The sequence below is a fragment of the Phyllostomus discolor genome, chromosome 5 (assembly GCF_004126475.2).
Source record: "Phyllostomus discolor isolate MPI-MPIP mPhyDis1 chromosome 5, mPhyDis1.pri.v3, whole genome shotgun sequence".
Lineage (NCBI taxonomy): Eukaryota > Metazoa > Chordata > Mammalia > Chiroptera > Phyllostomidae > Phyllostomus > Phyllostomus discolor.
Genome location: NC_040907.2, coordinates 148,880,434 through 148,906,362, shown reverse-complemented (window position 1 = coordinate 148,906,362; position 25,929 = coordinate 148,880,434). Strand labels below are relative to the sequence as shown.

Genomic DNA, 25,929 nt, shown 5'->3' with positions numbered 1-25,929 from the left:
TAACTTCCCCTGTTCCTCCTCAATGCCTTCCACCCTACCTCAGTGCAGGGTGAAGGAAGGAACAGAGCCATCTGTGTAAGCAGAGCCATCTCAGAAGTTCATTCTGGTGCTAGGCCCACACTTTACACATTCAGATCATTGTAACTTCTCCAGGTGCCAGGATGAATCCCTGCTTGAATATAGAGACCTACCTGGGAAATACCCGTCTCTATACACTACTGCCTCCCCATTACAGTAGTGATGGATACACCCAGCCAGCATGTTCCTGGAAGTTTCTGGGAGCCAAGGTGATATGGGTTATTAATGGCTGTGCCCGGGCTCTCTCTCCAGCAGAGATCCAACTCGGATATGCAGAGCACCCTTTCTGGGGCTGGGCGGGGGGTTCTGAGTGGTGACAGCCCTACTAGGTGCTAGCTTCCACCCACTGCTCCTCGCCACATGCCACTGTCAGGGTCCGTGGACTTTCTTCTCTTCTCTCTACTAATGAGAGTTCCATTGTCTATTACTCAGCTTCCCAGTTTCTCTGCCTTCTAGGGACAATTTTCTCTTGGTTAACTCGGCTCCTGGGTGTTTTTCATAGAGTCAGGACAATGAGTGGAGGCTGCACTGGGGGACCAGGAGTTGAGGGTGGTCTCTGTGTACATGTAAGGAAGGACTTTATTTATATCTCAAAAGGCCCAGAACTTGTGAGAGAAGACGGCATGGTGGCTAGAGGAAAGGAGAGGGAAAAGTGTTCATAAGCTGGGCACTGGGGAGGTGGGAGGAGTGGGGAGAAGAGCAGAGGTTCTAGAATAGCTGCCGTGTGGGGGGTATGAAGTGGTGGAAAACAAAGGACTTTAAAGATAGTTTCCTATGCAGTAAGGATTTCATTTCCTCCCATTGGTGTTCAACCACATCCACTAACATTTTGAATTACTTTTTATTATGTTTGGGCTTAACTGTTTGCTTCGTGGCTACCTGGAGACCTACCTATATTCATGTTACTGGTGCATTCTGTCTGGGAGACAGGCTGAGTGTGGGGCAGAGGAACGTGAGAAGCGGACTCGGGAGGGTGGGCGATCTGGGGGAAAGGCTCTGTGGTGGGTCGGGGCAGGGAGGGGGCGGTCCTGGGCTGATGTGCCAGAGTCAGCGTGTGGTTTGTGCTACTACACTTTGGACAAACCCCGGATCATTTTCCTGCATTAAAAGTAAAAAAAAAAGTCAGAGTTCTCAGGTTACTGCTTATTCACTTTGTACCCTATTTCCAAGAAAATTTGAGGCAGCGACTGTTTGGTTTCAGGGGTGTCCAACCTTTTGGCGTCTCTGGGCCACACTGGAAGAAGAAGAGTTGTCTTGGGGCACACATTAAATACACTGTGATGTGCAATCACACACAAAAAAATCTCATAACCTTTTAAGTAAACTTACAGTTTTGTGTTGGGCCGCATTCACAGCTGTCCTGGGCTGCATGTGGTCCACAGGCCGCAGCTGGGACAGCCCTGAGATAAAAAGGGTGTTTTTTTTTTCTGCCAGTGGGCTTCCTGGGGTTGAATTGATCTGTGTGCTCTGACCAGCAGTCATGTTCAATAAAATGACTTCTTCCGGGGCTGAAGACCCCAGAATAAACCGGCACTGGACCGTGCAGGTCTGTATACGGAAGTCCTGGCCCCTTTATGGCCTCCGAGGAGAGCAGGGGAAACTCTTCCACAGAAGACCCACCAGGTTGGCCTGACATCCAAATGGTTCAAGCAAGAGTTGGTGTTTCTGGGTACCAGGCAAGGGTGGAAAGACCCTGTTGCTGGTGGGGATGCTCAGCAGCTCAGTCTCTTCAGCCCAATTGCCAAGGCGTATTTTTTGATCCTCCTCAGGGGCCTTGTATGAGGGCAGGAAATGTCAGCTGCCTTCTGGTGCTTGAAACAATGCTTAGGGCAGGCTGTCGTTTCCTACCTGTTTCAAAGAGGCAGGAAAGCAACCCTCTGCTGGGGGAAAGCCCTGATCAGTTCTGGCTCGCCCACGGGCCACACCTGCCTTGTTGCAGGCTGGCTTGCCTGCCAGCTGGGGAAGTCCAGGGGCAGCCCTGACCGTATTGGTTATAATTCCTCAGTGTTTCGCAGAGGGACTCCTAGAACATGGGCATTGCAGTGCTGCACAGTTCTTGTGAGTAGTGTGTACCTGGATCCACTGCGTGTGGACAGAGTCAGAGCCTGGGGGCAGGGGTCCAGGGCTCCCCAGGTGGCTCCTTTGTACCCTGTGGATGGGGAGCCACTGTGCCATCTATAGTCTGTATGCAAACTGGGCATTGTGGTTAGTAAATTGGATGCCAGGAGATCCTGGGTTCAGAGTCTGTGCTCTTAAGGGTGCCAGGGAAGGGAGAAGGGTGGGAAGTGCACTGGTGTTGAGCACCACCTGTGGGACTACTCCTTGTCCAGTGCTTCTAGGTGCTCTTTTGCATCTGATTTCTGCCCCCCCCCCCCTCAGTTATCACGCCCATGTGCAGGGGAGGAAGTGGACGCCAGGCAGATCGAGAACTTGCTCAGGATCCTGCAGGCGGCGGGTGGAGACCAGGCTTGACCAAGTGCTCATCTCTTGCTCTCTGGTTGTCATCCCCACGCTAGAACGCTGCATGTCTCCTCCAGTGTGGCTGCACAGTCGAAACACAGTGTCAGCCGCTTGTGTAATTTAAGATTTTCTAGTAGCCACATTAAAAGGTAAAAAGAAACAAGTCAAATTAATTTTAAGTACATATTTCTTTAACCCAGTGTATCCAAAATACCATTTCAATATGTAATGGATATTTAAAAATATCAGTGAGAAATTGCACATTCTTTTTTTTTCCACACCAAAATTTTCAAAACCAGTGTGTGTTACCATTACAGCACAACGCAAGTCACCCTAAGCCACATTTCAAGGGCTCAGTGGCCACGTATGGCTAGTGAGTGGCTACCTTGCAGGACAGTCCAGCGCCAGCACCTGACTGGAGAGGTGCGTCCTGTCTGGCTGCCAAAGGTAGCTAGGGGTCACAATTTTTTTAATTAGTGGTTTCCAAATGCCACAGGAAGAATCAATCAGTCCCAGGCAGCCTGCACAAGTGCCTCCTGACGAAGAGAATACTAACATTTCCCGATCAGCCCGGAGCCGCAGGTGCTTCTTCTGTGTAGCCTGATTGGAAACAACACACGGAAAACATTCCCTAGGCAATTTACCTGGCTTCTCTGACTTTGCCCGCTCCCTTTGCTAAGTACTTGCATTCCAAGCACGTTCTGTGGGGGTGGAGGTAGGGGTATGATGGGAAAGGTGAGGGAGTGATGGGAAAGGTGGGGGAATGCATGCCCTGGGGACCTTTCTTCTTGCCTACATATAGAACTGCAGTTTCGATGGAAAAAAGAAATCCTGTTTATTTACCTGGATGTGATCATGCATAAGGGGTGGAACCTTCCCTTTTGGTGGCCGAAAGCAGGATCCTGTGTTCTCAGGAAGGTGAGACTGAAGAGTCAAAATATTCATGGGAGAACGGGATACTGTGCACTGAAGCTGTTTTCTTTTCCAATGGTTTAGTTTTAAATGTGTTTGCTGACTTACAGTAAGAAATTTGTTCCTGACGAGTTATAGCCCAGGGGTCTAAACCACAGAGGTCAGGCAGGCAATGCGATGAAGGATGGGAGACTCCAGATCACACTCACAGGGATGCCCTTCACTTGCACAAAAAATGTGGGTGTCTCTCCTGTTTTGGGGAAATACAGGGCCCTCTTGGTCTTTCATTTCCATGCTGTGATAGAAAAATATTTCTCTTTTTAGAGAAAAAAGCAGGGTAAGCGCCATGCTAAATGGCAAATGACACTTGACCTTGGTGTTTAAGGAGATGAGTCTGAGAGCTTTGCCCCTGTGAGGGGAATAGCCACCACCCAGTTCCACCTGGATTTTGTCCTTGAGGCCCAGTGTTACCAGATCCTGGTATTTTTCGAGAGAAGCCACAAAACCAGAATATGTAAAAGGTAAAACCTTTGACTTTTTAAAAAAAGAATTAATTTTTTTTTAAATTTAGAGCTTTCCAGGCAGAGAGACTAGCAAATGCAACAGTCCTTGAGGGGAAGGAGCCTCTGGCCATCTGCAGGGGGTGCTCCGGGCTTCGTCAAGATTTCTCAGGGGGCCTCAAATCAGACTGAACGGGCGCCTTGTCTTCGGAGTGGAGCGGGGAAGGGGGGGGCACCAGCAGCTTTGGGAAGAAGAAAGTATGAAGTCACTCTGAATCTTTTAACGTGGGCGTGCTTCTTTTTTTTTAGCGGGAGCTAAAAATCATTTTCCTATTTTTTAACTAGTTTTATTCTACTTTATGAGCTTTTGTGTCATTCAGAGAACTTGGAAACATTCATTCTCCCTCCTACTGAGTCTGTGGAGTGGGTGGGAGAACTTGAAAAAGCTCCTCCAAGCCCACTTTCCTCTGCCAAGGGGCATGAGGGAGGACAGCTGGGCAGTGGAACAAGAGGTGAGAGATGCTTGAGCCACCTCGGCACTGAGCATCTTGGAAGCTTCAGTAGCGGTCAAGTCCTAAGGATGTGGCCCTGGGCATGGCCTCAGTGGGATTTGTTCTGGGAAATCGGAAAGTGCTCTTCAAGGTCAAAACGGAGTTTATTTTACATATATTAGAAAGTTACCTTAAAAAATAGTAAATGCCCTGTGGTTTAAGAAAAAAAAAGAGCCCTCCACAAAAGAAAAAGATAATCGTTTTGATATGTTTCTTTCCTGAGTTGGTCAGCCTCCAGGTCAGCTGGGGATTTTCTCCAGTTCTAGACTAGCCTTCTGAGCAGGGTCCTTCTTAAGGTCCACTAAGTTAGTGGACTGTTTAGTGCAGGGGTATCAAACTCATTTTCACTGGGGGCCATGTCAGCGTTGCTGCACATGCAACCTTCAAAGGGCCGAGTGTAATTTTAGGACTGTATAAATGTAACTACTCCTTAACAGTTAAGGGAGAGCTCGGTGCTGCCGCCGGGTAGAAAGAAGCAAGGAGCCCGGCTGGATAAAGCAAGGTGGAAGGCCGGATTTGGCCTTGTGTTTGCCACCTGTGGTCTAGCGGCTGCTTAAATTTCAGAGGCCGGTGGCAAGACTACGTAGTTGGGAAATGGGTTGGCTTGATCGTCTTTTGGCTGGGAGACATGAAATTTGAGGTATATTCTTGAAACAACCTGGAGGGTGTGAAAGCAGTATGTTGGCATGCAATGATTAGCCAGGCAAACAAGAGACCCCTTGAAACCTCAAAAACAACAAAAAGGCAAGCATGAGTAAGTACTTGGTGCTATGACGGTGGTGCTGCGAGAAGCTCCCACTGGTCCAGAGCTGGATGGTCTGGATTGATGTTTGGTAGGAATGACGGTGGCTAGGTGACTTTCACAAATCCAGTATTGTTCTTTGCTCTTGGGATGGGGTAGAGATGAGGATATAGATGAGGGAGGGAGGTAATGATTTTCAAGGTGTTTGGCAGGGCCTGGAGCAACTCTTGTGATTTCTTTTGGAGGATTGGGTCAGAGAAGGGTCTTGTTTTAGGCAAGGATATAATGGTACAGTAGGAAAAAATGGATCCCCTATGACTTGAGGACTACCAGAAGGGGCCAGTGAGTATTTTGAGCTTTTCCTAAATGTGCTTCCCACCCGTGCTCTTCCAGATTTGCATTATGACTCAACTGAAGAGCTCTTAAGTTGAAGGGAACTCTTATCCTAGAGAGGGATGCTGTGCATTGCTGCTGGGCCTTGCCGTGAAGAAGTGACCTTGGTCAGCCATCGGTTTCTCAGGTACTGGGCTGTCTGAGGTCCCCTGGTAGCACCCGGGGATGTCAGGGAAGAGACCTCTCTAGGCTGGACCATTCAGGGAACCCACTTTCTCTGACCTGTCCTCTTTGTGTTACACAGCATTTACTTTGCCATTCTTGGCTTGACATTGCTCAGGTTGTTACTTGACCACAACGTGGAAATCTGGGAACAGAAGTGCTCTCTTGGCTTGGCGGGTTTCCAGGCATTGTATTGATCAGCAGCATCCTGCTCTTTAGGCAGTCAGGACGTGATCAGAGTGCAATGTGCCTTGGAGCTGTTCCTCGAAGGCCGCCTTGATGACTGGATCCTCCCAGACCCTCTGATCTGCCAGGGTGAGCCTACACAAGTATACGAGGGCTCAGGCCTCAGTTGAGACCGGACCACCTATAGTCATTTATCTGGAGGCCCTGGCATTGGTTCATGGTATATGGACGGGGGCAAGGAGGGAGGCCCCCTTCGTTTACCTAGTTTCCATCCTGGGTGCTGGCATTTTATGTATTTTTATTTACTTAAAATAAAAAGGAGTTAAATGATGGATGTCATAATGTGATGTAAGGAGTGGGTAAATATACTAAGAAATGTGCAACTCTTCCAGAGCCTGGATCCGTGAATCCTGCCCCAAGGAGGCTGAATTACGGAACTTCGGGAGCTTGTACCAGAGAGCTCCTGAACTCTCTGGGTGAAAAATACACTTTTCCAAATGGGTACCAGAGTCTGGGCATCAGAATCACCTGAATATTGCCTGGGCCTCCAAATCAGAGATTCTGACTTAATAGGTCTGGGGCCCAGGAATTTTTTTTTTCTTCTAGTGAGAAGAGCTTCTCAGAGATCTAGGGGAGCTCTTCTTACTCTTCAAGTGAATTCTGCCTCCTTGTTTCCTCATACTGACCTTGAACGCTGAGCCCTACTAACCATGGACATGTAGTTGGTCTTTACTCCTCTTTATGCCCCTTTCCAAAAGCTTGTCTTTTGGGGATGCTTTCTTTCTTTTTTTCATTTTTTTTTTTAGATTTTATTTATTTTCAGAGAGAAGGGAAGGGAGGAAGAAAGAGAGGGAGAGATACATCAGTGCGTGAGAGAAACATCGATTGGTTGCCTCTCACGCTCCCCAACCAGGAACCCAGCCTGCAACCCAGGCATGTGCCCCTATCGGGAAAGAACCGGCGCCCTTTCAGTTCTTCATCTCCCCCCACCTCCCTGCCAGGCTTTGCCTCACCTCTTTCTCATCCACGCAGAACAGGAGAACTCCTCCTAGGGATTTCGATGGGCAGATACACTGGGACATGTTCTCTTAAAATTGTCCTGCTTGAAGCTTGACTGCATAGCACACTCTGGCCCTGGAAACCCAGGCCCTGAGGTGGACAGGACCATGTGGTGACTAGCACAGGAAAAATATCTGTTTACTGTCTTTTCAGAGGCCTGGTTTCTTTGGCCTGCAGACTCACAGACAACACTAGTTGGCCGGAGGGACTCCTAGGTGGGCCAGGGAGTGGGGCTGAACCGGTGGCACTCTTAACAAGGGCCCTTGGCGAGGTAGACTTCCAGGGGTGCGCAGGTAGGGCTGTGTGTGAAGTCTCAGCAGATGTGGGGGCACATGGCAAAAGGCAGGGGTTTTTAAGACCCCTGAAGTAATGTGAGATTTGGACCGGACCAAATTGGGGGGACTGCTCTCAGTCCTTGCTTTTGCCCCTGTTGTCCCGTGACCTGTAATTCTCACCTTCCCCTCAGGTGGCCCCCTGCCTGCCCCAGTCCCATCCCTGCTCTAGGGCTTCCTCAGGTCCCTGCCCATGCTGGGAAGTGTTGCTTCACCTCAGCTGTGCCAGGAGGCCCTGCTCAGTGTTCCCGTAACAGCTGTGCCTACCCAGCTCTTTCCATGTACCTATTGTTTTCAAATTCTCTCTGAGTGTCTGGGTCTGTCTCTTATCCAGATGGACCACCGTGAGGGCAAGGACTGGGCCTCGTTCATCTTCGTATGTCAGTCACCTCGCACACGGCCTGGCCTGTAATAGAGCTCAGTAAATATCTGCTGAGTGAATGAATCAATACATGCTTTGAGGGGATGGTATAAATAATTCCCACCAAGATCTTAGAGTTGAACAATGTTTACTTATTACAGTGCTAGTACCTTGTATATAATAAGCTTATTTATAGCCTTGTAAAGGGAAATGTTTCTCGCATAAAGAGTATATTTTAGACATTAACTGAGCACTGTTGAAGTGGTAGATACATTATATTTGTGAGATTTTTTTTGTACTTAAAGCAGCACAATTATTGAAAATGTTACATTAGGAAATGAACCCTTAGGGAACTTGATATAATTTACTCTTATATTTTTTTGACAAATGAAGGTCTAGTGAGTATTTTAGTAAAAAGTAGCCTGGATACTTCAACTGTAATTTCCATGAATTTAGTGTTAGCTTTGAGAGACACACACAGGTATCTTTCTGTGTGTGTGTGTGTGTGTGTGTGTGTGTATACTTATATTTTGCTTCATAATGTAAGACTGCTGTGCAGTGGGGCATAGTGAAAGGTTGTGGATTGGCTGTCAAGAGACCTAGATTCTAGAATTAGCTCTACCTCTAACTGTGGAAGTGGGCAAGTTAGTTTCTTGCTTACATTTCTATAAAATGGGAGTTTTGTACTTGTTCAGGGATTGCAGACTCTATAGAAGTGAGGTTAGTAACTTGTTGATATATGTGCTCTACCATTTTTTCTCTTGGAACTCACAACCGCCTTTTCTTCTTTTTTCCTACTTTTGTTAAAATCATAGGTAGAGGGAATAGTTCTGTACCGCAAGAAAACAGTAATGGAAGGGCAGTGATAATCACAGCTCTTCTTTGTGTTGAGACAATAGGGAGTGCTGGGGACTGTGGCATACTGGAGTAGCCAAACTTGCCCATGAAGGGCAGCTGCTACTTAGCACCAGCTAATCATATTCTAACATAAATATGGGCCATTTTGACAGATCTCCTGATTTTTTGTTAAAGAGATGCCAGAGGTCTGGGTTTCAGAAGTCTGGGTTTCACAACATCTCTGGATTTTTGGTTTGGCTTAGATTTTCTAAACATATCCTATAGCTCAATGTAACAATACCTGTATAGGCTAGATGTGACCCAATGGGCTTTCACCTTGTGATCCCTGTTGTATGATCTCTAATGCTTCTTTCTGCCCAGTATCCACTGATTCTACAGGGAACCACGTCAGCTGGTGCAGCGAAGATTCTTGTTCTATCTGGGCAAGTCAGCGTGGGGAGGGAGTAGGCTAGAAGGGGCGGCTGGGGGCTTTGAGGAAACAGGATGTCTTGGAACTGGTGTTTAGGTGACCTCCTTGGACAGGGGCCGCAGGTGCCTGATTCATACCAGATGTTCTGTATGTTTGTCATTGCAGGAATTGGCATTTTCGGAAGAGTTTATGAGACCCTCTCTCTGCCCAGAGCTCCTGGACCAATGCATCTTTCCATCACATCAAACCACTGGTGAATATATGTGTTTTTTTTCTTCTGCAATGAAGGGAAATATTTTCAGTGGACTGTAGGATGTGGTTTTCAGGGAACCACACTGTCCTTTCTATTATAGAAAGGAAGGACACTGGGCTGGAACTAGGCATATCTGGCTTCTGGTACCTGATGGACGCTGCCACTTTTACTGTGGGATTTTAGATGAATAGTTGGACTTCTCTGGGCCCCAGTCAGAAACCAATCCTGCCCTGCAAAAAGAGGTTACTCTTGTGAGATTGCTTCACAGGGAATAAAGTGCTTGGCAAGTATAAGGTGATCCTATTTGGCATGGCAATTCTAAGCTAACAAATAAAACATGAACACACGATGAAAATGTAAATTTTCAATACCTGTCTTCTGAGCCTCCCAGAGTGGTTCTTCAGAAGATTTGCAATTTATTTTTTTCTTCCTACCACTGCAGCTGCTGTATTTTTTGAAAGATGAATTAATTACATTTCATTGCTAGCTTCGTTTTTGTATTTGCGATCAGATAATTTCACAGTTGACAAGTGTTCTTTCTTTTTAGAAAGAAACTTATTTACTCATCACAACAGGTAAACATTTCGCCTCTGTGGGAGTTGAAAGAGGCAAAGACATGTCCTTAACAGAAGTGTGTTGCACAGCTGAGAAGAGAATGCGTTGAGGCCTGCAGCTAATTGTTGTTGGAGGTCTCGTGCGAGCCGTGGAGGGGCAGGACCAGGGCGTCAGTGAGACCTGTGCATCTTGATTCCGGACACTCTTCTGAGAAAAGCTGGCTTGTTTGACGCTGACTGCCTGGTCGGCTCCCACCATGTGGAGCAGGTGCTCTCGTGTCCCGTGAGACAAATCGCAGTGGCACAACCACGAGGGAACTTGCTGCATGCTGAGTGCTGGAGCAGGAAGGAAGGGCAGTTAGTCGGGACAGGCAGGCCAAGGGTTAGGGACCCATCTCAGGCTTGAAAAGCTGACTGTTCAGATTACTGTGTCTGAAGGGACCTGATGGACATTCGGGGTCCTGTGACTGGAGTCCCATCTGGTAAGCAGGATGAGGTCTGTGGTGAGAGTCCCCAGGGAAGCAGATGGCCTCAGATGGGTGGGGCACTTTGCCTATTCAGCAAGTATGTATTAAATGCCCACTCTGTGCCAAGGCACAGCTCCGGGCATTGGAGACTCAGTGGCGCAAGACCGACTGTATCCACGTTTCCCTGGAGCTTAGATTTGAGTGCAGGTGACAACCAAGAATGTGAGCTCCCTGGGGGCAGGAGGCTTTGCTTATCTCATTATTGCTGTATCACCCAGTTCTGGGAAGAGCACTACACATTGTTTTATGAATGAAGCAAATAACTAAATAGGTAATATCATTTCAGGTAGTAATAAGTGCAGAAGAGAAAACAAAGTGCCCTGGCTGGTGTGGCTCCGCTGGTTGAAGCATTGTCTATAACAAAAGGGTCATGGATTCAATTCCTGGTTAGAACACATAACTAAGAAAAAACAACGTGAGGGACAGGATGGGGCCCTTTTTTGAAAGAGTGGTCCGAAAAGGCTTCTGTGGGGTGGGGGGCAGGGAGAAAGATTTTGTTTTGTGCAGCGATCAGAAAGGAGTGGAAGAATCTGGGGAGGGGTGTTTAGGCGGAGGGAACAGCAAGCTAAAAGAAAGGCCTTTGATGATGGCAGAGCTTGGCATGAGAGAGGACCAGGAAGGCAGCCAGTCTGGCTGGCCTTGAGCTGAGGGTAGCTATGGGAAGGAGAGTGATATGAGATGAGGTCAGTGGTAGGTGGGAGCCAGATCCTGTAGGCCATGATAAGGAGTTTGGGTTTTACTCCGAGAAGTTTGAGTAATGTGATGTGATCTGATTTGTACTTTAAAATGATTTCTCTGGGTCCCAAGTAGATAGTAGACTTTGGGGACAAGAGTAGAATAAGTGTAACCTCTAGGAGGCTCTTCTGGTGGTCCAGGCATGGCTTAGTGTGGTGGTTTCAGAATGACGTGAGGTGGCGAAGGCCGGGATATGTAGACGGGAGAGTCTGTTGGGTTGGGTGTGGGTGTAAGCAAAGGGAAGAGTCAAGGATAAGTTGGTGTTTTTTGGGGGGTGAATGAAGTTGCTATTTACCGAGATGGGGAACAAAGGGGGAGTTTTAGGTGGACCCTAAGAGTTTTGTTCGGGATATATTACATTTGAGATTCTCATTTGATATTCTCACAGAGATGTAGAATTGCCTGGGGCTGGAAATGGTACCTTTGAGAGTCATTCAAACGTAGATGGTCTTTGAAGTGGTGAGACTGGACGAGATCATCTGGGGAAAGAAATGAGGAAGAGACAGGATTCGGACAGAAAAGAGGGAAGGCAGAGCATGGATTTCCCATGTAAAATCCCTACTAAGAAGTCAGTAAAGACACATGCTAAGGAATATGGTAGGATTTCCTGTCATGCAAATATAAATTATTTAAATAAGATAATGCGATACAAGAGTGGGAACAAAGCCTCTCCTTGTATAAAAATATTGGAAATACTGTGACTCCCCCAAAACAAGAAAATTCCTTTCAGCTCCTACATTCAGCACCAACAACAGGTTGGTGACTGCCAGAGGTTCGGGAGTGAGGAGTAGGAAAAATGGGTGAAGTGAGTCAAAATGTACAATCTTCCAATCATAAAATAAATAAGTCTCAAGGAAGTAATGTACAGCATAGCGGCTATATTTAATAATACTATGTTGCACATTTGAAAGTTGCTAAGAGAGATCTTAAAAGTTCTGATCACAAGAAAAAAATTCTGTCATTATGTATAGTGATAGATGTCAATTAGACTAATTGTGATGATCATTTCACAGTATATGTAAATATCAAATCATTATGTTGTACACCTGAAACTGATACAGCGTTGTATGTCGGTTATACCTCAGAAATATATAAAATGAAAGTATGTTAGTTTTAAAATTGCCTAATTTTAAATCTGGTCAGCTAAGTGAGTTATAACTGCATTCCTGCAGCTGGCACACAGCCATGCCTTTGGCTGGCGAGGGAAAGAGCTAGAACCCTCTGCCAGTACCGTGTAAACTGCACTGTTCTTTCTATGCACTGGGACTTTGCAGGCTATTTTGATGACTATTAAATTTAATTCACTGTTAGTGTTTCAGATTTTTTTTCATCCTATAATTACATCATCCAAAAGTTCATTAAATGAGGGTTCACTAAGTGAAAAACATGCCTGAAAAGTCATTCACTTTGCAGTGAAAGTTAGAGGTGATAAAATTTTATGGAGATGATCAAATAGTCACATAATTTGCAGTACCTCAATTTAGGAAGTATTTAGGGTGTCTTTGAAATAGCGGGAATAAATTCTACAAGATAAAAAGCAGCAAAAATGTACTCTGATTCTTGTAAGACGATAGATGTGTGTGTGTTTCAAGTACCACCCGTGTCCTTCTGCTGCCACTGACTGAGGAGAGAAAATCCGTTCTGAATCCCACCCAACTTCATCTGTTTGTGGGCTTCTGGCCTCAAACACAGATGTTACATTCTGGTTTTGTCCATCCCCCAGACAAACTGTCCTGCTGAACTTCCTGCATATTCTCACTGGGCTCCTGAGATTTCTCATTTTTGAGCTTACCTGGGGAGTTTCTTTAGTCTTGTTATCTCAGACAGTGTGGTTCCCTGACCACAGCTACTGCGTCAGAGCCTGCCGGCCTGCTGTCTCCTGCCCTGAGCTTGGGCCCCACCCAGCTCTGGCTGCCCTGGGGAGCCCCCCAGTTTAGCTGTCCCTCCAGGCTTCTTTGAATAGCCTCAAGATTTCCTTTGAAAACATTTTCACTTTTCCCCGCAGGCCTGGCCTTTTCAGGCCTTTTGTGGGGGTGACAGAAGAGTGGGACCCCAGTGCAGTTGTTGAGGGCAGTGTGACACTCGGCATTCTGCACTGCGGCTGCGGGTCGCTCGGGAGACGGCAGCCCACACTGGCTTTTACAGGCAGTTCCAGGCCCTCGTATTTCAGTGAAAATATCTCAGTGGGACTTCTTTAGCCTCTAATCTCCGAGAAGTGAGCATTGATTATATAATGTTCTATATCTATAATCAGCAGTTTATGGCAAAATGAAGATTTCAGTGAAATGGTATTTGTGATGAGTGACACCAACCCTGGTTTTCATTTGTCTTCTGTTCCCACAGAGTGGAACCTAAAAAAGCTAAAAAAGAAATGAGACTTACTGGCAATCACATTGGGGAGGATTTCTCCTCCCTACTTACTTGTCCAGTAAGTGAGTCTAGGAATAAAAGGATGGCACTTTCTGGTGCCCCGAGGGACTTAAAGTGGTGGGCCATTAGAAAACAAAGGCGGTGTCCTCCTTAATGCTAAAAAGCAGGACAGTGGTTCATTGCTTGCATGCTGCCGACCGTCTCAGGATGAGGTGCTGGAGGTGAGTAGCCTTGTGGGGAAGGCAGTGGTATAAGAAGGAGACTTACTTTTCACTGTGTACCCATTTACACTTTTAATTTTTTGTATCATGTTGTTGTATTAGCTTTGAAAAGCATAATGGTATCTCCTTTAGGCCTTCTACGTGATCTAGAAATACCAAAGCTCCTTCACTGCTTGGTTTTCGGAGTGCTCTTGCTCGAGGTGTATTTTGACCAAGGTCGTTGTCTCTTCCCTGCCCATGGCCTTTATTTGTTCCAGGCTTCATGTTCATAAACAACTTGGCACTGGACTTCTTATAAGTTTAAAAAGTTGAATTTAAAATTTTTGCATGTTAGGGATTAGTCAGGCCACTTTCCTCCCTCCATCCTTCCTTTCAAAAAGGATTTAAGGTTACCTCTAGCCAATTCAGCCGCTTTAGACAAATATGAATTAGAAATGAGCTGTAATTGCCAGGAGTCAAGCCACAAATTATGGATGTTTCAACTGGCCTGCTCTCTGCCACCCTTCAAAGCAAAGGCTTGCTGCATTGTGGAACAGGCCCAGGGATTTGGAATCTCCTGTTTTTGATAGTTTCCAGCTCCAGAGTTCAGTCGAATTTAAAAGCAGCCCAAACTCATGATCCTTGTCTTCAGAATCTCTGCTACCGCTACCATAGGAAAATGCTTGAAAGGGAATTTGCGTAAGTTGTCACCTTTTTGAGAATGAAGTCCGGGCTGTGTCTCGGATCCACGCCGCTGCTCGCCTCATTGCTGTGTGGAGTGTGTGCTGTTGGGGCAGCTTCTGCACAGGTCATTGTCTGCGAGCGTCCCCTTGGGCTGCTGCCTTGGTTGGTCATTGTGTTCTTCAAAGACATGAACCCATTTTGTGCAGCAGTGACGTTTCTTAGGTGTTGGTGCTTCTCCAAGAGGTTTACACATTTGATTTTGTACTTTTTCAACAAACAGGAAGGCTGTATCCCATTTACCAACCATGTGTAAAGCCAATATAGTTTTTTCCTTTTCCATCTAGTAACTACAAATAGAGAGCAAAATACATCTTTTGTCTTTCCCTTTTGTCCCTGGTCCGAGGAAGTAACTATGAGATTGTACTTGGGGTTGTCACTAAAACAAGGAGATCAGCCTCCTCTCCAGTGATTACTGAATGTCACGGGATGAAATCACTCTGAATGCTCCACTGACTAATTTAGACAGGCACCATCTGATACCTACTTCACAGCAGTGCCCTCATCCTGAAGCCTCCTTAACAACCCCAAGATGACTCACTCTGTTTTCCTCACTCAGAGATTTTCTCTGGTCTGCTGATTACAGCAGTGATTAAATAAAAAATGGTTCCTGCAGAGGGATGCTTTGAAAAATCAAATGCATTGTTTGTGCTTGAGCTTGTGCAATTGAACTTTCATTGTTATAATCAGATAGGTATTGGGTCATTGGTTCTTAAGCTTTTGGGGAAGAAGGGTCAAGAATTCCTCTAGAACACATACGCATATACACTATTTGCATATGTGATAGTGTTACATTTTTGGGAGGTGATACTCCCCTGCCAGTTATCAAGCCTTTTAACAGTCACACAAACTGCTAATGTACCATGGTGACCGCAACTGTGTGTAGTAGCTCTGAGTGGCAGGGCGCTGCTCTGGGGAGACATTCCTCTTAGACAGGGAAAGTTGAGGGAAGATAGGTGTGTTCAAGGCAGCCAAACTTCAGTGAAATTCGCAGCTACCAGAATTGCCCCAATGTGGACTCCAAAGTTGAAGATACTCTTCTATGAATGGCTATTGTTTTTACATAAAAAAGGAAGTAGGGGCATCTGTACCCTTTTTGTTTCCTAACAACTGATTTCATTTTTTCTCCCTTCTCCCCTGGCCAAGAGAAAGGTTATTAATATTGAAGAATATAGGTTTTTTAAGAAAATAAAGCATTCAACCTTCATTTTTCAACAAAATTTGTGTTTCTAGATGTTGTATATTTTTCCCCTGAGTTGATCATATTTATAGCTTTCTGTTTGAGGTGGTAGGTTGCAGACTAGCTGCCCACAAAACACTAGTTTTTAAAGGGCTTTTGAAGTGGCCAGCGTTGTAAAGGTCAGGGAATTTCTCATAACTTGATTCCTAGCTACACTTGACAATTAGACTCTCTAGTATTATGGGGCTGTGTTCTTGCACGGACCAGCAAGGGACTGTCACTGCGGCCCTCGTCCCTGCATGTGGGGGCACGCGAGCCCCGGTCTGCTGCTGTCCCCACACCTCCCCTTGCCTGTTGGACCTTCTCCGGCTTTTTGTTTTATAACCCCTGACTTAAAACTTCAGTCTAAAATCTTATCTTGAAAAATCAAGGGATCTTGAGGTAGCAAGGCATTGTTGTGGTATCCTCCTTTTTAAATAATAGAAACTAAACTTGAAATGATAGGGAGAAAAATAGTTGGAGCAATGGGGTTGTGAAACCAATGTTTTCCTCCTTAAAGAGATTTATGCATTTTTGAAATAAGAGAGGAAGGAAAAAGAGCAATAATATGATTTTTTTTGTATTCTTTAAAAATATCAAACCATTATATTAGTTTTGAAACATGTCATGTACTCCGTATAATGTGGTTTGCTCATAAAATTACCATATTGGGAACATTTATACAAATCTACTAATTACATTTGCTTTCACATATGTCCAGTTTTTTTTTCTTCCAAATAGAACTGAACTACTGAACTTGAAGAAGCCAATCATTTCTGAGTTTTTTTCCCTTTTTACAGTAGGCAGACAAAAATATAAAATTAGATAACAGAAATCATTATCTTAGGAAAAGAGGGCTGTTAGTTTTTGGAAGGTGGCGCCTTCCGAAGTGCCCAGTAGATTATGGGAAACGAACTCCACGTAAACAAGACAAAGTCAGCAAACCAACCAACACGGACTTTAATGTCCATGTGCGTTTCATCTGTCATTCCCATTTTATGAGCTATTGTGGTCAGCACTTTCTCTTTCCCCTAATAATGCTTTTTTCCTCCTAAAATTGTTTTTGTAAACTTCTGGAAACTATGTGCTAGTCAGGATGAAGACAGCACCTTGACCCCTTCTTTCAGCTACTTGGCTTTAGGGTGAGTGCTCATGCAGGACTCTTGGAATGCTGGGCCGGGGATGCAGAGGCTGGAATCTTCGCCCTGGCCACCTGCCCGGCCCTGACTTGCCACCCACATTAGGACAACCTAGGGTGTTTTTTGTTTTTTTTTTTTTAAGATTTTATTTATTTATTTTTAGAGAGAGAAGGCGGGAGGGAGAGCGGGAGAGAAACATCAGTGTGTGGTTGCCTCTCAAGTGCCCCCTACTGGGGACCTAGCCTGCAACCCAGGCATGTGCCTTGACTGGGAATCAAACCAGCAATGCTTTGGCTCACAGGCCAGCACTCAATCCACTGATCCACACCAGCCAGGGCAGTTTGTTTCTTATATAAAATGAGATTTATTTGGGTTTCCCTCAAACTCTAACAGTCTAGAATTCTCCGTTCTGTCCCGTGCAGCACTCAGAGCTGGGCATGAGTTCTGGGAAACTGGAGTATTAGCCGCATAGCGATCTCTGTGGGATTAGAAGAGCAGAGTCCCAGTGGAGCAAGGTTCCTAATGTCATTATTTATTCCTCATGGTGACTGTAATAAACACGAAAGAACTAAGTATAATGAGTTTTGTGTTCACGGTGTAACAACACTAAACCCACAGCACTGGGAGAGAACTCTGTTGCTCTGTTTAGTAGAGAGGTGAACTGGGCAGGATTTTTATGTTCTTGGCATCCTATAGAATGTTTCCAAAGCCTGTGTGCCTGGATTTATAAGCTGACCCACGTTCACTGGTTGACTGCCCTAGCACTTGAATTTTATAATTCTGGGTGACACTTTTATTTCTTTTAAATAAAATTCTTGTTTTGACTTATTTTATTAGCAGTTATCTTTTTTATGTTCCAATTACAGTTGACATTCAATATTATATTAGTTTCGGGTATGCAGCAAGCATAGTGGTTCGACATTTATATAACTTATGAAGTGATCCTCCTACGTTTCCTTTATTTCTTCCTATTAGATCTAACACCAGTTGCATACCATCTCTTGACTAGTAAGAGTCAAAATTGTTGGCTAGAACAAAAAACACACGGCAAAGTTTTTAGCAAAGTAGACAGTGCATGCTGTAGAACATGCCCAGCACAGGGTGGTGACGTGGAGGCAGCTGAGGGTGCCTCGTGGCGGGGCCGTGCCAGCTACTGGCTGCATGCACATGGTGTTCCATCCCGTTGGCGGAGAGCCTGTAGTGGCACTTAGAGCCTGGAAAAATAAATACACACTGTAATATGTATGCAGTATATATTCAACCTACTGAGTGTGTATCTTATATTAATATATTGGGTTTACTTTAGGAATTTTATTTCAGAAATAACTGGCACTGGAATGATTCAGTGCTGTTTAGATTGGCATTCAATGGGCTGCTTGTACAGGAGCAAAGCAGGAGCAGAGACCAGGCCTGAGACGGCCTTGCCACTGTGTAGCAGAAAGGATCTTCTGGGAAGAATCCTAGGCTGAATACCTGAAGATCATGTGTGTTTTGCATCTCTTTAGATGACCTCTTCAACATCAGATTCACTGATGTGTTTACTCATTAATTCAGCCAACAATGATTGAATTGCTAATAATATTTGCATAATGGCCTGTTGGCATGCAGAGTAAATCCATGTACTTCATCCCACTCAGGTGTGCTCGTTTGAGTCCAGTCAGATGCATGGGCAACAGCTGGCATTGGGTATTGATTGTGGTCTCCACTCTTCCCTGTATGTTGTGCTGTGGGCAGAGATGCCCACAGCTCAGCCTGGACTCTTGAGGAAAGAACTCAGGATGCGTGGGCAGAAGGTTGCCATGGGAGCTGTGTGTGGACGTCATGCTTAGGAACAGAGGAGGTGGGGATCATCTACTGAGCGTGAGTGGGCTGGGTGGGATGCGGTTGCAGCTCTGAGGAAGATGGAAACTATTTGGAACAGCTGCCGTGGGTTGGGCAGTCAGGGCCGAGCAAGAGCTGAAAGCAAGGCCCACTGAGCGACTAGCGAGAAGCCTTTGTGTACAGCAGGTGTGGCTGCTGTATGACCGGGGATGAGAGGAGAGGCTGGGAGTCAGGGGTTTGATGGTTGCCTGGTGGTTGACCTGGTGCTGGCATACACCAGCCCTGAGAATGTGGCTGTATAAGGAGATGTTGAGATGAACAGTGGGGAAAGTTGGGGGCCTGGGAGTGCTGGGCATTAATAGCTCTTCTTAGCATGGCCTATGAGACCCTTTATCTCAGAACTGCTCCCCCTGTGCATGCCCTCGTGGGCCACTCCTGTGTCTTTTGTACATTTATTCCTTTCACCCTTTCCTTTGGCTTAATAATTCCCTCCTACTTCAAGTGCCGGCCTGGACAGCACACTCCTGAGAAGCTGTTCCTGATTGCCACGTGCTCCATTTTCTGCTGGGTCAGCCGACCCTTCTCCCTGTCCACATCTCCCCTCTGTACTCTAGAAGGTTGTTTACGGGCTGCTGGTGTGTGTGGATCAGAAGATTTTTTCAAGTGCAAGACTGTTCTAGTGGCTGCAGAGCACCAGAAGTGCAGAAGGTGTCCAGCCAGTGCTTTTCGAACGGAGACAGGACTGCTTTGCTGCAGTGTTAGTACTGGGTTGGTCAAAAAGTCTGTATGGCTTTTTCTGTAAAAGGCACATTTTTCATTTCCACCCATAACTGTATTGATTTGGATGTTTTGAGTATGTCAGCCATCTCCCAATTGGTATAATATTGATCTCAATTAATGTCTCGATTTGATCACTATCAACTTCAAATGATCTACCCGACCATGGAGCATTATCCAGCAAGAAATCTCCAGCAGGAAACTTCGCAAGCCACTTTTGACACATCAGTCACAGCACCTTCCCCATACACTGCACAGATCTTTTCTTGTATGTGTTTCAGTTGTGTTTTTACCTTGCTTGAAATAATAAAGCATAATATGCTGAAAATGTTGCATACTTCCTTCCATCTTCAATATTAAAATGGCTATACAAAAACTCGCCAGCTTTGATAAGTGTTTTTAAGTGCATGCTGATATGACAGCTGTCACAATACAATCTAACAAAATTGTCTCTAATGAAGTTAAAAACAACTTAGCACTCTACCCTCTTACGGAAAAAATCAAATGAACTTTTTTGGCTAACGCAATAGTATAACAGGATGTTGGAACTGGAAGAAGTGACAAGATCAGCTAGTCCAACTCATTCTGTAATTCACATGGATCTGAAACTCGGAGAGGCTGAGCGCCTGCCCTGATGTCACCCAGCTCGCCTGAGGCAGAGCCAGGACTCACAGTCACCTCTTCCGACTCCAAATGCCATCTTCTCTCCTCTACACTGCAGCAGTCTCCACATGTGTCTGTGGACGACTTCTAAGTGTGTAAGGGTGTCAAGCCTCTGCCTCCGCTTGGCTCCTGGTTAGAGCCGCCGTCACTGTTCACAGGGCCTGTTACCTCGTTTTTCTCGCAGAGAGGAAAACAGTGTCCTGACAACCCAGGAGCTTTTCCTCTGCACGGTGCCAGGTTTACAACAGCACTTACCTCACTGCTTCCCCTTCCCTTTCCGGGTTTGTCCGAGTTTATCTTTGGTCGGCGCAGGCATCAGCAACCGTTTCTAAGTAAACAGAGGAATCTCAGATTCAGAGTTTGTAGTTCAAACATTCAGTGCCTCCGTCTGTCCCCTTCTGGCTGCTGTCACTGCTCCTCCCGATCCAGATTGCCCTGGTGCAGCGTGTTAAAGACTCGTGGTGCACAACGGACCTTTCCTCCTTGGAGCAAGAGCACTGAAAAAGGGAAGCCTTAAGAGAGAGAAAGTGAACACTCATCTGAATCATTTTGTGTCAGCAAAAAAAAAAAAAAAAGTCACTCTTTAAGTTTCCAGACCCCTCCTAGCAGAATGGGATACAAGATAGCTTGGAATCTAGAACTGCTGTTTGTGTGTTTTCTATCTCCACAACTTGTCTCCGAGTTTTTGGACAATATTCGATGTTCAGCATGTTCTGTTTAGGGTTAAGTCTCAGCGTGACAGAGGGTGGGGTGTGGCTGGTTCCCTTACTGCCTGTTCATGGATGATGCAGTTTTGTGAGGTTGGTTCCCATTCACTGTGGATCATTGGGGCTCTCTGCATCACCCTCGGTCCACAGCCCCTCACCTCAGCTCCAGGATGGGAAGGTGCACTCATTGAGCACTGGGGGTGGGGGAGACTGGTTTGAACCTTTGTGTTTTTCTGTTAACTACCAAACAGCACCTGGCGAATGCCCATTTTGGAAAAAGTACTATAGAGACCAGGGTCTTCCAATTCTTCATTACTTTAGGAAGCTCTGCAATATTGCCTACCCTCAGCACTTCCATATTCACTATTTAAATATTCCCTATTTAAAAATAATTAAGAACTGGATGATGCCCATGGACGTCTGAAAGGATTGCTGCCCCCTTTTAGCTCAGAAATCCTGTGCCTCGGAAAGAGCCAGTGTCTTTGATCAAAGGGGTTTCTGAAGGCACTTTGGACCCTTTGGGCTGATCCTGAGTTCCAAGATTGGAGCTGGAAGGACATCAGCCAAGGGTTTGGACTGTGCCAGGAAGCATTTTGATTTGCTATATTCTCTGCTTGGCATCTACTCATTTCCTTCAGGGACGTCCCCTTCCTTGGAAAAAATACCTCCAAAGGTTCTTGTCTGATTGATGAGCTAAGACGGCAGTCCAACCAGGCATTTCCATTCAGGGACCTTGGCTTGTCACTCCCAGGTCACTGGGTGAGAAGGACGTCACCAATTTTAAAATGCTTCTGACTTCCACCCCTCCTTGACCCATCCCCATGGGCTGTGGTCCTTTTGCTGGTTAGTGTTGAGAGTGACAGTCTCGAGACAAATGGCTTTGACTATCACAGGTATCTAGCAGAAGGTGTTTCTAAGGTGTCGGCCATCACCCTGCTGGGCTGTGACCTGAAAGTGTATTTTGAGAGGTGGCTTCTCTGTAGCCCAACCCTCCAGGTGTAATTTTTCTGTGAGGTGCCATGAATGAGAGCATTAGAAGAGGTTCTCCTGGCATCCCAGAGGTGTGTTGGGGTCTCCTCCGGAAGTTGTCTGAGGATCATCACAAAGACCCTGACACAACCAAGACTTGACTATTCTTTTCAGTGGCCACTTCAGGCTCTCGGTTCATGTGGAACATGTGGTCAGCCAAAGTACTGCCCCTCCTCAGCTCCCCCAGAAATATGTAGACTTCATGTGTAGCCATCTTACACTTAACCTTGCTAGACTTGGTTCATTCATCTTGCCTCCTTGAAGGACTTTTACAATCCAGCTTTTGTCATCTCACAGGTTAGATGTATCTCTCGTTTGCATTACCTCCAGACATGAGTTGTTGACCAGAATGTCCCAGGACAGGGCTAAATCCACGTGCTGGTGGTGGTCTGATGGTTCAATCGTCTATATCTAAACCCACCTAGTTGCTCAGGTTTCTTCCATCATATTCACGAGAATATCACTGGGCTCTTTGTTAAAGCCTGGTTCAGGTGAAGTTACAATCATCTGGACAATTGGTCTAATATTGATAAATCAGAATTTAAAAAAAAGAACTGGTTAGTTTGGTATTTATTCATAGTGAACTCATGTCAGTTCTTGGTGATTGCCATGCTTTCTTTTCTTAGATGCTCACCTATTTAATACTCCAGGCTGGAATTTTTCTGGACATCGGTGCCAAGCTTCTTGGGGTATACATCTAGAACCTTCCTTCCCCATCTTTCAACACCATTCCTTTCTGGAGGGTAACTGACACCTGCTCGCATCTTGGCTACCTGTGGGTGGATTCGTTTGAACCTGAAAACCTGACTTGACTTTGCAGCTGTGGCTCTCCTTCCGGCTCCACACCTGTCTTCTGCTTCAGTCACCTCTTACCAAGCTGCCTTTTCCAGTATGGAGGACGTGCTGTCGGGGGGAGGAGGTACAAACAGCACCACAAGGAACCATTTCTCTTGTTTCCGCCAATGTAACATTACACTGGCTGCCCGTAGCAGGCCTATTACTTCTTTGCTCTGATCATAGCTTTTAAACCCAAAAAACAACACTCCCACAAAACCACCTTCCCTGATGATTATTTAGATTGCTCATATGTTTAACTCATCCCAGACCTTAGCCTTTCAGACTTCCTTCTGACTGATAACCTACTGTCTTTTGTTCAGCCTTGACTGTTTCCTCCTCCTGTGGCCCAGGCCTGCGGATGGAGCTTTGCAGGCGTTTAAGGGACTTTTCAGGGCTCTGCTAGCTCCAGTCTGCACCACCCTTTGGGACAACAGGAGTTGTTCTCCAAGCTCGGGTAACCTCTACTCCCTGTTTGCCCTTCCGAGAACTGCACTTCTCATCATCATGTTCTCTAATTTTAAGCTGTGACGGGCTCCCTAGGCTGCCTGGCATAACCATGCAGGACTGGGTTAGTGACTCAGGACAAGACTCAGCCCTGCAAACTGCGCATAACTTTTATTCCCGCCCTGATCCCCCAAGAGACCATCTCTTCAGAGCTCCCACCCAGGGCAGGGCTGGGCTGGGTCTACTAGTACCTCTGCCAGGGTTGAACTCTCAGTGTCTGGGCCTCTCTCTGAGCAGAAGTACAAGACTAAGGCCACCCAGCCCCAGGTCAGAGGACCAGGGGAAGGAAACTGGCCAGGGATGGGCCAGCAGAGAGCATGGGCTGCCTCAGCTGGAAGCTGGACACTTGGGGAACGGAGAACAGAGGGAGGCTGGAAAGTCTTGCTTATGATAACTCTGAGGACTGTATAAGCCAGGGGAACCAGGCAGCCAGGTGCTCCGCCTTTCTGCAAAAAGAACTTGGTGTTGGGAGTGCACCCTCTCTTAGAGTTGCCCATTCTGCTTTGGGACGAGTAAGTCAAGGAGCAGCTCTGTCCTGGCTCCTGGAAGTGCCTCACATTTCCTCATTTTAGACTTGTCATTCCTATAAAGAACATCTTAACTTTATTATTAGAGATTTAGGATCGTTATGTTTAGGCTGGATTGAAATTTACTTCTTCACTGTCTGTGGACAAGGATTTACTAAGAAAAATCTCAGTGAGGGGTGTTGATTTAGGAAAAGATTTCTAAAGGACTCACTTTAGGAATGCACATTTGCATATGAACAATGAATGTGCCAATTGAAATGATTCTCACATAGTCATTTCAGCAGTGTGGGGACTGCTGCTTGGCAACCCTTGTGCAATGGAAGTGAGTACTAGAAAATATCGCTTCTTCCATCTGTCCTCCCAACTGAGACTTACTAAGCACCTATTTGCAATGCACTCTGCTAGAACCAGGGGGTTGGGGTAGAAGGTCAAGAATATAAAACCTGGTACTTGCCTTCTAGGGTGGCCAACCAAGGGGCTTCCCGGGACATGAGTCTACCGGAAAAGTCCAGGGAGAACTGGGCTGAGCTGGTCACCCTACCTGAGGAGTTGAAAGGTCACTAGGAATGAATAGGGCTCCTAACATATGCCACCTGTTGAGACAGACCACACCTATTCACATTGTTTTAAAAACTGCATTGGCATTCTGCCTTGTAGGGCTTTTTCCCCTCCAGACTGAGCAGGCTAATTCCCTTTTGAAACTATATCCTAACATTGAAAATGTTTCTGTCCTCATCATCCTTATGGGCATCACTTTTCCACGGGCACCTGCTGCGTGCGGGGTCCAGACTTTGCCCTGGGATTGTGGGTAGAGCTGCTGCAGCCTGGAAGTGATAGGAAAGACCTTCAGCTCCTGAGGGAACACCACTACCTCTTACCTTTTTAAAAAGTAGTGTTTTCGAGCACAGTAGGTACAGGGTAAATATTTGTGGATCGAAGTTTATTAACTTTGGGGTTAAGAGTAAAAGGTCTGGAGTCATGGACTTGGTTTCAGATCCTGGCTCTCTGCCTTGCACTTGCTTAATGATCTTATCTTGGCGGGTGACAGCCTCTGAGCGTCCTTTTCCTCATTTGTGGAATTGGGATTAATGTGAGGGTGTTCATAATAATCACAATTATGATGATGATAGGCTACATACTATTATATAGTTGCACAGACCCTGGAGTCAGACTGCCCAAGTTCCACTTCCTAGTTATGTAACCTTGACAAAGTTACTGAGCCTCTCTGGGCCTTAGTTTTCTTATGCATGAACCAGGGATAATAATAGAACTTATATCAGAGAGTTGTTAAAAGTAAGAATTTCACAGTACCTCATGCCTGGCTCACAGTGTTATATAAATGTTTGCTACATTCTAAAAGCCATAAAACCATTATTAATTATTTCATTTTTGATTCTTATAGAGTCCCTGTGAGGTTAGATGGGCAGGTATCACTCCGCATCCCCATTTTCCGTTGTTACTGTATTGGAGGATAAAAATGAGATTCCGATGTGTTATAATGGTTTGCTGAAGGGAAGCTGGCTAGTAAATACTGAAACTGGGCCCTGAACCCCTGGCTTTTGCTGTAAGAGAAGGTCCAGGTGCACTTGCACACATTTACCCAGGCCACCTGGGTGTGAGTGAATATATTAAGGCTTTGATATAATGAATGTGGAGGCAAATAAATCTGAGGCAAGTGAAGAGTGGATCTCCCTCTTCCGCGCCCACACCCTCCCTCCCTCACGTGTGCTACAGCCGACCCCTGGCCTGATGCTGACCGGCGGTCTCTGTGAGTTGCAGCGTTGGGCACTTACCCTGCACTGGGCCTCTGGGACTTCCGAACGTGCCAGGTTAAGCTTCTTCCAGACTCTAACTGCCTGGTTAGTGTTGCCTGTCCTCTGGCTGGACTCCCTTTGGAGATTCTACCGTACTTATATACCTGATTTCAGAACACCTCAAAAGACCTGTCCCATTCAAGCCCAAATAGGAATCCTTCTCCTCCCCTTGTCTTTATATTTGGTGTTGAAATTCTTCATGGCGTTTGAGAAACTTAATTCTGAAAGCAGTGTATCAGGAACGTAGAAATAAGCAAACAACACTTGTACTTGCCAATCTCTTGTCACTTAGGCAGGTATCTCTCGATGAAAATGTTTTGTGTTAGTTCACAAACGTAGGCTCTTAAACATGCTGCAACGTAAGAGGTTAAAATGTAAATAGTATGGTATAGGAGCAAAGAAAGGTGCTTTAGTACTTAAGTCCTATTTTTGAGCTCTGGAATTCAATTCCTTCCTGTTGCCAGCTGAACCTGGGACTGATGTATTACATGAAAATATACTCCTATCTT

The 25,929-nt window shown here is 45.9% G+C and overlaps 1 protein-coding gene across 40 annotated transcripts in view; it reads left to right on the top strand.

Annotated features, from left to right (window-relative positions):
* The window catches only part of SORBS1 (sorbin and SH3 domain containing 1), a 223,791-nt gene that overhangs the window by 53,116 nt on the left and 144,746 nt on the right, over positions 1-25,929 (top strand). For all 40 annotated transcript variants that reach the window (XM_036027020.1, XM_036027021.1, XM_036027024.1 and 37 more), the window contains one exon: positions 9,169-9,256. The gene's annotated coding sequence lies outside the window, so the exon portion shown is untranslated. Of the gene's footprint in view, positions 1-9,168; positions 9,257-25,929 lie in introns of those variants that run through there.